The sequence below is a fragment of the Sus scrofa genome, chromosome 1, assembly GCF_054392235.1.
Source record: "Sus scrofa isolate SSC_HxYL_T2T_F1_AM1 chromosome 1, Sscrofa_HxYL_maternal_Yorkshire_Landrace_v2.0, whole genome shotgun sequence".
Classification (NCBI taxonomy): Eukaryota; Metazoa; Chordata; class Mammalia; order Artiodactyla; family Suidae; genus Sus; species Sus scrofa.
The window spans coordinates 185,916,649-185,930,755 of NC_139383.1; the positions used below are offsets into that span (position 1 = coordinate 185,916,649).

The following is a 14,107-nucleotide window of genomic DNA, read 5'->3' on the forward strand; positions in this document are numbered from 1 at the left end:
TCCCCTATACTTTTTGGTTTCCATGTCCTATTTATTTTATATTTTCATGTTTATCCTTTAATTGTTTATTGTAGTTACAGTTTTTTTTTTTACAATTTTTTTTTGTCTTTGTCTTCATACTGGCTTATTTAAGTGGTTGTTCCTCAGTCCTTACTATATATTTGCTTTTCATAGTGAGATTTTTTTCCCTCTTCTATAGCTTTTTCTGTCCACTTAGACCTTTTAATGTTTCTTTTAGGGTTGGTTTAGTACTGATGAATTCTTTTAGTTTTTGCTTTCTGAGAAGTTCTTTATCTCTCCTTAGATTCTAAATTATAATCTTGCTTGGTACAGGGGGTGTTCTTTAGCATTAAGCACTTAATCATATGATGCAAAGCTATTGAGGTCACCAAATTTCAAGCAGAAAATTTCTGTTTGAGTTATTGTACAGGTTAAGTATAGAATATACTTTACCATTTGAAAAGTGTACCTTCTCCTAACCCTGATTTTCATGAGTGTGGCAGGCAGCCCTCTAAAATATCTGCTAATGATGCCCTTCTCTTGGTATTTACACTTTGGTGTTATCCCCTTTCTCTCTGTCTGGGCTATACCTAATGACTTGCTTAATGAAGAGAATATGCAAAAGTGGTATGATGTCACTTCCAAGATTGGGTTATGACTGTGACTTTCATCTCGTTGGCACTTTCTTGCCTTTGTGCTTTCCTTACTTCAATGAAGAAAGCTGTTGGAGAGGCCCAAGTGGCAAGGAACTGAGGGCAGCCTCTGGCCGATGGTCAGCAAGAAAATAAATCTTGCCGAAAACCTCATGAGCGAGGTTGGAAGCACATCCTTCCCTAGCAAAGCCTTGAGATGACTGCTGCCCCAGCCAATATCTTGACTGCAGTTTGTGAGTGACCCTGAGCCTGAGAACCCAAAAAGTTGTGCCCAGATTCCTGACCTAATGAAATGGTGAGATAATAAGTGTTGTTTTAAGCCACCAATTTTGGATAATTTTTTTATATAGCAATAGATAACAAATACAATGAGAGAGTTAACATCAGAATTTTAATATTCTATCAATCCACTTCATGGGTTATTGGAGTGCACTTGCTCTCCTAGATTTAGGTTCCAGTTATCCAGTGATGACTGCTGAATCATTGCATTTTCCTGAGTCTCCTTTGTAGTTAGATTTCTGTGCTTCCTTTGCATTCACCCCTAAATCATGTTGCTTCCCACCCCACATGTGAATTCAGTCCAGGACCAGGAATAGATTTTGGCAACTGAGAAGCATAGGCACAAAATTTAAGGAGGCTAGGCACCATACATGGCTCACCCTGGTCCCAGCCTTGATTCAGGCAATAGAGCTTGTTTTGTATCTTAGTTTCTGTTTATCTGTGATGGTGCCCTAATTCTCCTATAGAAATTAAGCTTTGTTCTATACTCAAATCTAGGTAGATACCCATTGTGTGTATGTCTTTGTGTATGGCAGACATGTGTTTGTGTAAATCTATTTATCTATGCTTCCTATCCTCTGTTAATCCTTTTCTTTTAAAATTTTTCTTATTTTTATTTTTTCTTTTTACAGCTGCACCTGCAGCATGTGGAATTTCCTGGGCTAGGGGTCCAATCAGCGCTGCAGCCTATGTCACAGCCTCAGCAACATGGAATCCAAGTTGCATCTGCCACCTATGCTGCAGCTTATGCAATGCCAGATCCTTAACCCACTGAATGAGGTCAGGAATTGAACCCACATCCTCATGGATACTAGTTGGGTTCTTAACCTATTGAGCCACAATGGGAACTTCTGTTAATCCTTTTCTTAATGTCCCCTCCTAAAGGGAGGAAAAGTTGATGATGTGGTTGTCCAGAGCCCAAGGTATTACTTACGCCCTGCATTACTAGCAGTCAGGGTAAAATGTCAATATCTATGAGTGGTGTCCTATTCTGTTCTTCCCACTCTCACGGTAAGCACACCCAATCAGGTCCTGACTTTGGCTGCCCTGACAGTATATGGAGTTCCTGGGCCAGGGATCAGTTGCTGGCCCAGCTGCAATTTCGACCTATATTGCAGCTGCAGCAACACTGGATCCTTAACCCACTGGATTGAACTGATTGGCTGAGGATTGGACCTGTGTCCCAGAGCTCCCCAAATGCTGCCAATCCCGTTGTACCACAGTGGGAACCCTAGGTCCTATCTTTTTAAGACAGGCATCTTCCTTTTCTTTTGCATCTTGAATTGTGTTGAGCTGACTAAACCAGATTATCTGTCTGCTTGTTTCTCCCACTACCACCCCCTTTCATGTCAGCAACTGAGTGGTCGTGAAGCTGCACTCCTTCTTGGGTAGGACTTGAACTCGACCAAAAGTCAGATTGGGACTCAAACCCACTTGCTGGTCTTCAAATTCACTGGCACCTTAGATTGGGACTTGAGCCCATGATTCCTGACTTAAGAGGACACTAGAACCCACTGTCTTTTAATTGAAACTGCTCCCAGGTGTCACGACTTACTGAAGCTCAGGTTCTTTTATGTCACCACAGAAAGAATTCAGTGTGAGACAAAGTGGAAGGCACAGAGTGAGTTTATTAGTATAGGGTGCTTGTGAGAGACACAAAGGGGCTGGCAAAGGAATGTAGCAGCCCTGAGAACAAAGAGGGCTGTGTTTTTATAATAAAAGAAAAAGTGGGGCTATCTTTTCCCTCATTTTTGAGTGATGTCAAGGTATATGTCATTAGTTTCTCCTTTGACCCTATATGATTTAACTGGGACTGTCATGGTGCTATTTAAATCATATGTATGTTAGCAAAAGCTTGGTAACATATATTAAACATGGTAATTCATCTCAGGTTTCAGTATTATGTCCCCCCTCACCTAGTTTTTCCCCCTTTCATCTATATTTCTGCATTCAGAAATGCTACTGTTTACAGACTGTTAACTCCTTCATTTAATAAGATTTAGACCCCATATCTATTGTCTTATATTCTAACTATCGGGGTTTGTGGCTTGAGTGTGTCTGGAGCTTAGATGCTTCCTTCAAGGTAGTGTAGATTGTTGCCAGGTTACTAAATTATTTGCCCGAGTGGTCATTAGCTTACAATAGTCTCACAAAATTTCTCAAAATTCCCTGTCTTGAATCCCCTAGTGGGATTTTTAAACTGACACTTTAGTCATCCTACTCTATCCCTATCAGTTGCAGAGTCTGTTTTCTCTTCAAACTTTGCTGTTTTAGATTTGAGGGGAGGAGATGGGAAACCCCATTTAGGTTTTCAGGACTGAGCTGTATTCCTCAATCCAGCTTCTGTCAGACCTCAGTATTGGGACTTATTGGGTGCTGGCTTGGCTTTTAATAAAGTGACAGTTTTCCCACTAGTTCCTTAACTATAGCTCTCTTGGTTGGAAAATTTATAGGCCGAAGAGATGGGTGGCGGGGCAGAATCTGAGTTTGATACCAGCCTAATGTCATCTAAACTTCACCTTGCATTTCTAAATATTGCTCTTCGCTGTGGGGCTGAGTGAGAATAAACAGTCTGGAACTTAGAGTCAAAGTGCTTTGTGGGAAGGCTTGGGCTCCTGTGTGGTATGCAGCAGCTGGCTTACATTGTGGCAGCCCAGCTGTAGCAGATGGAATTGCTGGCATGGGGCTATGGCTGGGTTTGGCAAGAAAAAGAGTTCATTTTGGGCTTAGGAGAGGACTGACTGACACCAAAGCTTGAGCCAACAGGCATATGGTCTTGCCAAGGGAGACAAGTATTTTTTTGTGGTGAGGAGAACCTCTTTAGGTGTTTATAGATTTGTAGAGACAGCTGCATATGTTATAAGCAGAGCACACAGAGAAAGGTCAAACTCTCTCTGGGGCCAGAGAAAACATTTAAAAATGAAAGAGCTTCGGTGCTGCAGCTTTTTAGGAATATGTTTTGCAGTAGGCAGCACTAGCTTGCTCTCTTCCCCATCTAGTTAGTGCCTCTGGTCTTTCAGCAAGTGTAAGTTTTGTTCTCCAGGGAAGATCAGCTCCTTTTGCAGTGGGAAATGAAATGTTAGTAAGGGATTATTATTTATTTGGACTTTTATTTTTTGATGCTGCCCTTGGAGTAGTGAAGATTAACCAAAGACTTGGGAGTTGAAAAATAGAGGAAAACAACTTTTGTGGACCAGCACTCAGCAGATTGTTGCTTCTCTTTGGACGCCTAAGAATAAAAGAAGACAACAGCAACCTTGCAGATTACCAACACCTTGAGTTTCTGTAAGCTTTGGATTTAATTAAATTCACTTGCCTTTAATTTTATAAACTGTGGTCTCCAAATGTTTAGCATAGACTAACCAGCATCCTGGCAAGATGGAAGCCATAAAGCATTGCCCTTTCTACCTATCCTGGGAAAAGGATATCTGAGTAAAGGACCCGTCTATCCTCCTTTTCTCTGATAACACCAAATCTCTACTGTGGTCCATGGTAGGTGAGAGCAATGTAGGAATTTGCTTTGCCTGGGAAATGCCTCTGGGGCAGTTGTCACATTTGGTTCTAAATTTTAAGAGTAGGGGAGGAATTGTGTGGCACAGAGGATTAAGGATCTGGTGTTGTCACTGCAGCGGCTTGGGTAACTACTGTGGTGTGGATTCCATCCCTGGCCTGGGGACTTCCACATGCTGAACAGGCATGGCCAAACAAATAAACGAACAAAACAACAAAAAACAAAAGAGTAAGGGAGTAGCATTAATATTTATTTGTAATATTTGTTTTACTGACACACTGAAGTTGAGAAGTGAGATACCTGAGGGTTGAGGTTAGAATTAATTTAATTTTGGTGGTGCTGAAGGAACAAAGCTCCATGGAAAGACAGGGAGTTACTCTTGGGTTACTCTGTGACTGATACTGAACATAACGAGAGATTCAACAGGGAGAACTATGAGCTCTAATTTCCTTGAGATTTTAATTTCTTCACATTTGGATTTTAATTGCTCTATGGGAATTTAGCAAGGGTCAGAGTTAGGAGTATATAATTTTAGATTGTTTAACTTTCTGCTATACTGAACATTTTAAAATTTGAGGTATAATTGACTTTATTTTAGCTTCAGGTGTATAAAAAAATGATTCCACATTTGTATATGTTATAGAATGATCACCACAATAAGTCTAGTTAACATTCATCACTGTACATGACTACAAACTTTTTACTTGAGGAAGAAGAGAACTTTTAGGATTTACTCTTAGCTACTTTAAAATAGTTACTACAATTTTGACATATGCGAGGGGATGGGAGGAGTGAAAGAGGGAGGGGCAGAGCTTTCCCAGGCCAGCGCACAGGCATATGGGCTAGAGCACCTTCAATGAAGTATAGGACCTCTCCGAGGACAGGTTTCTGCTGCTGGCTGTGCTCCAGGGGGTGGCTGCCGAACTCACAAGAGTGGAAATATGCCTAGAAGTAGGGTCAGGGTCTGAAGTGGTATCTGCATTGTGAGCCTGTATGATAGGTCCTCAAGCTTTGTACATGTGTACTGATGTCAACCCTGAGGCAGCAGCCTATACCCTGGAGAACGCATGCTGTAACAAAGTCCACATTCAACCAATAATTACAGATTTGGTCAAAGCCTTGCTACTGAGATTGAAGGAAAAAGTTGATATTCTGGTGTTTAATCCCCTCTATGTACTTACTCAATCTAAAGAGGTAGGGGGTCGCAGGATAGAAGCAGCTTGGCCTGATGGCAGAAATCATCATGAAGTCATGGACAGATTCTTTCCACTGGCTTCAGTCCTCCTTTCACCAAGAGGATTGTTCTATTTAATTACCATTAAAGAAAACAATCCAGAAGAAATTTTGAAAACAATGAAGATGAAAGGTCTCCAAGGGACCACTGCACTTTCCAGGTAAGCAGGCCCAGAAATTCTTTCAGTCCTCAGGTTCACCAAGTCCTAATCTAAAGTGTGTGCTGCTTAAAGCTGAATGAATTTAGCATATTTTGAAACTGAAGTCATTTCTTTGTTAAAAAAGTAAAATTGTCAGATATTTGTCATATAGCAAAAGAGAGAAGAGTAAGGCATTTCCTTTTACCCAGGAATCAGGCCTACAAAGATATTTGAACAATTGCAGGTAAAAAATATATTGTATATATAATTTGCAGTTTATGCATTATTATATTTGGAGAATATATGAGTTATATTATATGAGAGGATTCTCATTTCAGTATTATTGTAATGGCAAAACAATGAAGTTAACTTAAATGTCCATAAGCAAAGTGATGGGTAAAATAAATTACAATACATTCATGTTACTGAACATGAGTGAATATCTAGCCATTAAATATGAGTCAGAAGAGTTCCCTTGTGGTGCAGTGGGTTAAGGATCTAGCGTTATCACTACAGAGACTCGTTACTGCTGTGGTGCAAGTTTGACCTCTGGCCTGGGAACTTCCATATGCCATGGGCACAGCTAAAAAACAAAATAAAACAAAACAAAACAAAAAACCATGACTCAGGTCTGTATATACTGAACCAGAAGGGATTCGTGATGTACTATTGAGTAGTGAAAAAAAGCATGTTACAAAATAGTATTAACCTGTATGTATATTTTTGATAAACTAACAAAGAGGGTATGTGTATATAAGAAATTCTCAGAAGCTAAATAATAGGTGGGAATAGAGGAACTTTCTTTTGTATTTTTATAATAATGCATACTTCTGTAAGTAAAATTTCTTATTAAAATTTTTTTAACTTAAAAAGTACTTGGAGTTCCCATTGTGGCTCAGTGGATTAAGGACATGGTTGTAGTCTCCTTGAGGTTTGATCCCTTGTCTCATTCATTGGGTTAAGGATCTGGCAGTTTAATAAGCTGCAGCATAGTTCGTAATTGCAGCGAAGGTCGAAGTCCCACCTTGGATCTGGTGTTGCCATGGCTCTGGTGTAAGCCTCAACTGGGGCTCCAATTCAACACCTGGTCTGGGAACTTCGGTGTGGCCCAGGTGCAGCTGTAAAAAGAAAATTTAATACAGTGTTATTAAATATAGTCACCATGTGATACATTACATCCCCAGAATTTATTTACATAAAACTGAAATATTATGCCTGAATCAAAATTTTTAAGCTGATAAAGTTACCTTCTGTATCTCAAATAATAATTTTTGCTTTAAAGCCTATTTTTTTTTTTTTGGCTTTGCCCAAAAATATGCAGAAGTTCTAGGTCAGGGATGGAACTTGTGCTGCAGTAGTGCCCCTAGCCACAGCAGTGACATTGCTGGATCCTTAATCCACTGAGCCACCGGGGAGCTTCTTTAAACTCAATTTTTATTATTTTTTTTTCAGTTTCATTGTGTTAACATTATATTAGCATTTTCATTCATAGTGAATGAAGATATATTAGCATTATATTAACATTATATTAGCATTTTCATTCATAGTGAGGAAGCATTCTGTAAGATCATTTGGAAGAGAGAGGATGAATTTCAGGCAATAAAAGCTGAAAAATGAAACTACTGTATATACATATATATATCCACTCAATTTATTCAACCACAGGGCCAAGTACTTACAATCTGTTCATATAAAATGAAAAATGAGCATGAAAGTTCAGAAGTAATGCAATCAAAATGCTAAAAGAAGATGTAGCATCAATTTCTTTTTTAAATTAATGAATATTATTACATTTATAGGTGTACAACAATTATCACAACCAAATTTTATAGCATTTCCATCCCAAACCCTCAGTGCGTCCCCCCACTCCCCCAACCTGTCTCCTTTGGAAAACGAGTTGTTCAAAGTCTGTGAGTCAGTATCTGTTCTGCTATTCTGCAAAGAGTTCATTGTGTCCTTTTTTTAGATTCCACATGTCAGCGATAGCATTTGATGTTTGCATCTCATTGTATGGCTGACTTCACTTAGCATGATAGCTTCTAGGTCCATTTATGTTGCAAAAAATGCTGGTATTTCGTTCTTTTTAATGGCTGAGTAATATTCCATTGTGTATACGTGCCCCATCTTCTTGATCCACTCCTCCGTTGATGGACATTTCGGTTGTTTCCATGTCTTGGCTATTGTAAATAGTGCTGTAATGAACATTGGAGTACATGTGTCTTTGCAAGTTGTGGTTTTCTCTGGGTAGATGCCCAGGAGTGGGATTGCTGGAACAAATGGTATTTCTATGTTTAGGTTTCTGAGGAATCTCCATACTGCTTTCCACAGCGGTTGCCCCAATTTACAATCCCACCAATAGTGTAGACTTTTTGGTGATGGCCATTCTGGCTGGTGTAAGGTGGTACCTCATAGTGGTTTTGATTTGCATTTCTCTAAGAATGAGTGATGTTGAACATCTTTTCATGTGTGTTTTGGCCATCCATATGTCTTCTTTGGGAAATTGTCTAGTTAGATCTTCTGCCCATTTTTTGATGGGGTTGTTTGTTTTTTTGGTATGGAGCTGCAGAAGGTGTTTATAAATTTTGGAGATGAATCCCTTGTCAGTCAATTCACTTGCAAAGATTTTCTCCCACTCTGTGGGTTGTCTTTTTGTGTTGTTTAGGGTTTCCTTTGCTGTGCAGAAACTTTTAAGTTTGATTAGGTCCCATTTGTTTATTTGTGTTTTTACCGTCATTGCTCTAAGAGGTGGATCTGAGAAGATGTTGCTGTCGTTTATGTCGGAGAGTGTTTGGCCTATGTTTTCCTCTAGGAGTTTTATAGTGTCTAGTCTTATATCTAGGTCTTTAATCCATTTTGAGTTTATTTTTGTGTATGGTGTTAGGGAGTGTTCTCATTTCATTCTTTTCCATGTGGCTGTCCAGTTTTCCCAGCACCACTTATTGAACAAGCTGTCCTTTCTCCATTGTATATCCTTGCCTCCTTTGTCATGGATTTGTTGGCTGTAGGTGCATGGGTTTAATTCTGGGCTGGGCTTTCTAACCTGTTCCACTGATCTATCTTTCTGTCTTTGTGCCAGAACCATGCGGTTTTGATGACTGTTGCTGTGTGGTATAGTCTGAAGTCCAGGAGACTGATTCCTCCAGGTCCATTTTTCTTTTTCAGGATGTCTTTGGCTATTCTGGGTCTTTTGTGCTTCCAAACAAACTTTAAAATATTTTGTTTGAGTTCTGTGAAAAATGTCCTTGGTACTTTGATAGGGATTGCATTGAATCTGTAGATTGTCTTAGGTAGTATAGTCATTTTGATAATATTGACTCTTCCAATCCACGAGCATGGTATATCTTTCCATCTGTTTGTGTCATCTTTGATTTCTTTCATCAGTGGCTTGTAGTTTTCAGAGTACAGGTCTTTTGTCTCTTTAGGTAGGTTTACTCCTAGGTATTTTATTCTTTTGGATGCAATGATAAACGGGACGGTTTCCCTAATTTCCTTTTCTGCTCTTTCATTGTTAATGTATAGAAATGCCATCGATTTCTGTGTATTGATTTTGTATCCTGCAACTTTGCCAAATTTGTGGATGAGCTCTAACAGTTTTCTGGTAGAGTCTTTAGGATTCTCTAGGTAGAGTATCATGTCATCTGCAAATAGGGATAGTTTTACTTCTTCCTTTCCAATTTGGATTCCTTTTATTTTTTTTTTACTTCTCTGATTGCTGTGGCTAGGACTTCCAGAACTATGTTGCAGAGTAGTGGCGAGAGCAGACATCCTTGTCTTGTTCCTGATCTCAGTGGGGATTCTTTCAGCTTTTCACCATTGAGAATGATGTTTGCTGTGGGTTTGTCGTATATGGCGTTTATCATGTTGAGGTAGGTTCCCTCTATGCCCACTTTCTGAAGGGTTTTTATCAGAAATGGGTGTTGGATTTTGTCAAAGGCTTTTTCTGCGTCTGTTGAGAGGATCATATGGTTTTTATTCTTCAGTTTGTTAATGTGGTGTATCACACTGATTGATTTGTGGTGTATCACACTGATTGATTTGTGGATGTTGAAGAACCCTTGCATCCCTGGGATAAATCCCATTTGATCATGATGTACAATCCTGGTAATGTATTGTTGGATTTGGTTTGCTAGTATTTTGTTGAGGATTTTTGCATCAATGTTCACCAGTGAAATTGGCCTGTAGTTTTCTTTTTTTGTGGAATCTTTGTCTGGTTTTGGTACCAGGGTGATGGTGGCCTCATAGAATGAGTTTGGGAGTATCCCTTCCTCTGCAATCTTTTGGAATAGTTTCAGAAGGATAGGTGTTAGCTCTTCTCTAAATGTTTGATAGAATTTGCCTGTGAAGCCATCTGGTCCTGGACTTTTGTTCGTTGGAAGTTTTTAATCACAGTTTCAATTTCAGTACTTGTGATTGGTCTGTTCATCTTTTCTATTTCATCTTGGTTTGGTCTTGGAAGATTGTACTTTTCTAAGAATTTGTCCATTTCTTCTAGGTTTTCCATTTCATTGGCATATAGTTGCATGTAGTAGTCTCTTATGGTCTTTTGTATTTCAGTGATGTCCATTGTAACTTCTCCTTTTTCATTTCTAATGTTTTTGATTTGAGTCCTCTTTCTTTTTTGCTTGCTAAGTCTGGCTAAGGGTTTATCAATTTTGTTGATCTTTTCAAAGAACCAGCTTTTCATTTCATTGATCTTTTCCATGGTTTTCTTTGTTTCTATTTCATTGATTTCTGCTCTGATCTTTATGATTTCTTTCCTTCTACTAACTTTAGGTCTTGTCTGTTCTTCTCTCTCGAGCTGCTTTAGATGTGATGTTAGCTTGTTTATTTGAGCTTTCTCTTGTTTCCCCGAGGTGGGCTTGTACTGCTATAAACTTTCCTCTTAGAACGGCTTTTGCTGCATCCCATAGGTTTTGGAGTATTGTATCTTTGTTGTCATTTGCTTCTAGGTATTTTTTAATTTCCTCTTTGATTTCTTCAGTGATCCATTGGTTGCTTAGTAGCATGTTGTTTAGTCTCCACGTGTTTGTGTTTTTTGCAGGTTTTTTTCTTGTTGTTGATTTCCAGTCGTATAGCGTTGTGGTCGGAAAAGTTGCTTGATATGATTTCAATTTTCTTAAAGTTACCGAGGTTGGATTTGTAGCCCAGGATGTGATCAATCTTAGAGAATGTTCCATGTGCACTTGAGAAGAATGTGTATTCTGTTGCTTTTGGATGAAATGTCCTATAAATATCTATCAAGTCCATCTGGTTTAATGCTTCATTCAGGGTCTGTGTTTCCTTATTGATTTTCTGTCTGGTTGATCTGTCCATTGCTGTAAGTGGAGTATTAAAGTCCCCCACTATGACTGCGTTATTGTCGATTTCTCCTTTTAAGGTTGTTAGCAGTTGCCTTATATATTGTGGTGAACCTGTGTTGGGTGCGTAACTATTTAAAATTGTTATATCATCTTCTTGGATTGATCCTTTGATCATTATGTAATATCCTTCTTTGTCCCTTAAAATAGTCTTCATTTTAAAGTCTATTTTGTCTGATATGAGTATTGTTTTACTCCAGCTTTCCTTTGATCCCCATTTGCATGAAATATTTTCTTCCATCCTCTCACTTTCAATTTGTATGTGTCCCTAGAAGTGAAGTGGGTCTCTTGAAGACAGCATATATATGGGTCTTGTTTTTGTATCCATTCAGCCAGTCTATGTCTTTTGGTTGGGGCATTTAGTCCATTAACATTTAAGGTAATTATTGATATGTATGTTCTTATTGCCATTTTATTAATAACTTTGGATTTGTTTTTTCTACCCTTTTTTCTTTCTCTCTTCTCTTGTTCTTTTCTGCCTGTAGAAGTTCCTTTAGTATTTTTTGTAAAGCTGGTTTAGTGTTGCCGAATTCTCTTAGCTTTTGCTTATCTGTGAAGCTTTTGATTTTCGCTTCAAATCTGAATGAGAGCCTTGCTGGGTAGAATAATCCTGGTTGGAGGTTTTTTCCTTTCATCACGTTAAGTATATCATGCCACTCCCTTCTGGCCTGCAGAGTCTGTTGAAAAATCTGCCGATAACCTTATTGGGGTTCCCTTGTATGTTATTTATTTCCTTTCCCTAGCTTCTTTCAAGATTTTCTCTTTGTCTTTAATTTTGGTCAGTTTGATTAGTATATGTCTCAGGGTGTTCCTCCTTGGGTTTATTTTATATGGTACTCGTTGTGCTTCCTGGATTTGAGTGAGTAGTTCCCTTCCCATGTGAGGGAAGTTTCTGGCTATTATCTCTTGGAGTATTTTTTCTGTCTCCTCTCTCTTCTCCTTCTGCCACCTCTATAATATGGATGTTGGTGTGTTTAACGTTGTCCCAGAGTTCTCTGAGACTCTCTTCATTTGCTTTCAATCTTTGTTCTCTTTTCTGTTCTGCATCCATAATTTCCACTAATCTGTCCTCCACCTCACTTATTCGTTCTTCTGTCTCCTGTATTCTGCTGTTAGCTGCTTCTAGTGAATTTTTTATTTCAGTTATTGTATTTTGCATCTCTTCTTGTTTAAGTTTTCTATCTTGTATCTCTTTGGTCAGTGTTTCCTGTAAGTTATCCATCTTTGCCTCCAGTTTATTTCCAATGTCTTGCATCATCTTCACCATCAACAGTCTAAAATCTTTTTCCTGGAGGATAAGAATCTCCTCCTCACTTAGCTGTTTTTCTGGGGTTTTTCCTTTCTCCTTCATCTGGTTTATAGTCCTCTGTCTTTTCATTTTTATAGGTTTTTGGTGTGGTGACCTTCTTACAGATACTAGAGTTGTAGCCTCTCTCACTTCCGATGTCTGCCCCCCTTGTGGCTGAAGTCAGTATGAGGGCTTGCTGTAAGCTTCCTGATGGGAGGGGCTGATGCCTGCCCACTGGTAGGTGGAGCCAATTCTAATCCCTCTGGTGGGTGGGGCTTTGTCTCTGGATGGGATTAGAGGCAGCTGTATGCCTGAGGGGTCTTTAGGTAGCCTGTTTGCTGAGGGGCAGGGCTGTGATCCCACCTGGGGTGTTGTTTGCTCTGGGGCTTCTCAGCAGCTGACTCATGGTGGGGCCAGATTTTCCCAAAATGGCCACTTCCAGAGAAAGGCACTGCTGCTGAATATTCCCAAGAGCTTTGCTTTCAGTGTCCTTCCCTCACAACAAGCCACATTCACCCCTGTTTTCCCAGGATGTCCTCCAAGAACTGCAGTCAGTTTTGACCCAGATTCCCTTGGAGACTTTGCTTTGCCCTGGGACCCAGTGCACATGAAAGTCTGTGTGTGCCTTTTAAGAATGGGGTCTCTGTGGAGTTCCCGTTGTGGCGCAGTGATTAATGAATCCGACTAGGAACCATGAGGTTGCAGGTTCGATCCCTGCCCTTGCTCTGTGGGTTAAGGATCCAGTGTTGCTGTGAGCTGTGGTGAAGGTGCAGACACAGCTTGGCTCCTGCGTTGCTGTGGCTCTGGCATAGGCCGGTGGCTCCAGCTCCGATACAACCCCTAGCCTGGGAACTTCCATATGCCGCTGGAGCGGCCCAAGAAATACCAAAAAGGCAAAAAAAAAAAAATGGGGTCTCTGTTTCCCCCAGTCCCATGGAGCTCCTGCACACAAGCCCCACTGGCCTTCAATGCCAGATGCTCCAGGGACTCTTTCTCCCTGTGCCAGATCCCCACACGTGAGAGTTTGATGTATGGCTCAGAACTCTCACTCCTGTAGGTGAGTCTCTGTGAACCAGTTAGTTTCCAGTCTGTGGAGGTTCCCACCCAGGAGGCATGGGGTTGTTTATATCATGGAATCACCCCTCCTACCTCTTGATGTGTCCTCCTCTTTTTCTTCTGGAGTAGGATATCTTTTTTAAGGTTTCTGGCCCATTTGGGTGAAGAGTGCTCAGTCTTTAGCTGTGAATTTTGTTGTTTTTAGGAGAGAAGTTGAGCTCCAGTCCTTCTATTCCACCATTTGAGAGAGTCCAGGGGATGATGCATGTCCCGGGGGCATTGCTATAAGCTTTGGGTGCCCCTTGTTTATTTCATGTGCTGAGTAAGGGGAAGGAGTAGGGGGTCCCGGCTGCCTTGCTACTTGTGTTACCGAGCTGTACACTGCTGAGACAGCAGGAGTGAAGATTCGATCCTCGAGAGTCTGCTGCACAGGTCCTCTAGGAATTTGTTGGGGCACCTGCGTCTGGAGGGCCCTGGTGTTCGGGTGAGGAGGGGCCACTGCTGCCGCCGCCACCACTGCCACCACCACTGCTGCTGGAGGGTGGTACCGCTGCTGCTGCTGCTGCCACTGCAGCCGCTCCAGTGCCAGG

The 14,107-nt window shown here is 40.4% G+C and overlaps 1 pseudogene; it reads left to right on the top strand.

Moving 5' to 3' along the window:
• Nucleotides 1–769: 769 nt before the first annotated feature.
• LOC102166446 (methyltransferase HEMK2 pseudogene) lies at nucleotides 770–5,997 on the top strand (annotated as a pseudogene).
• The last annotated feature ends 8,110 nt before the right edge of the window (nucleotides 5,998–14,107 follow it).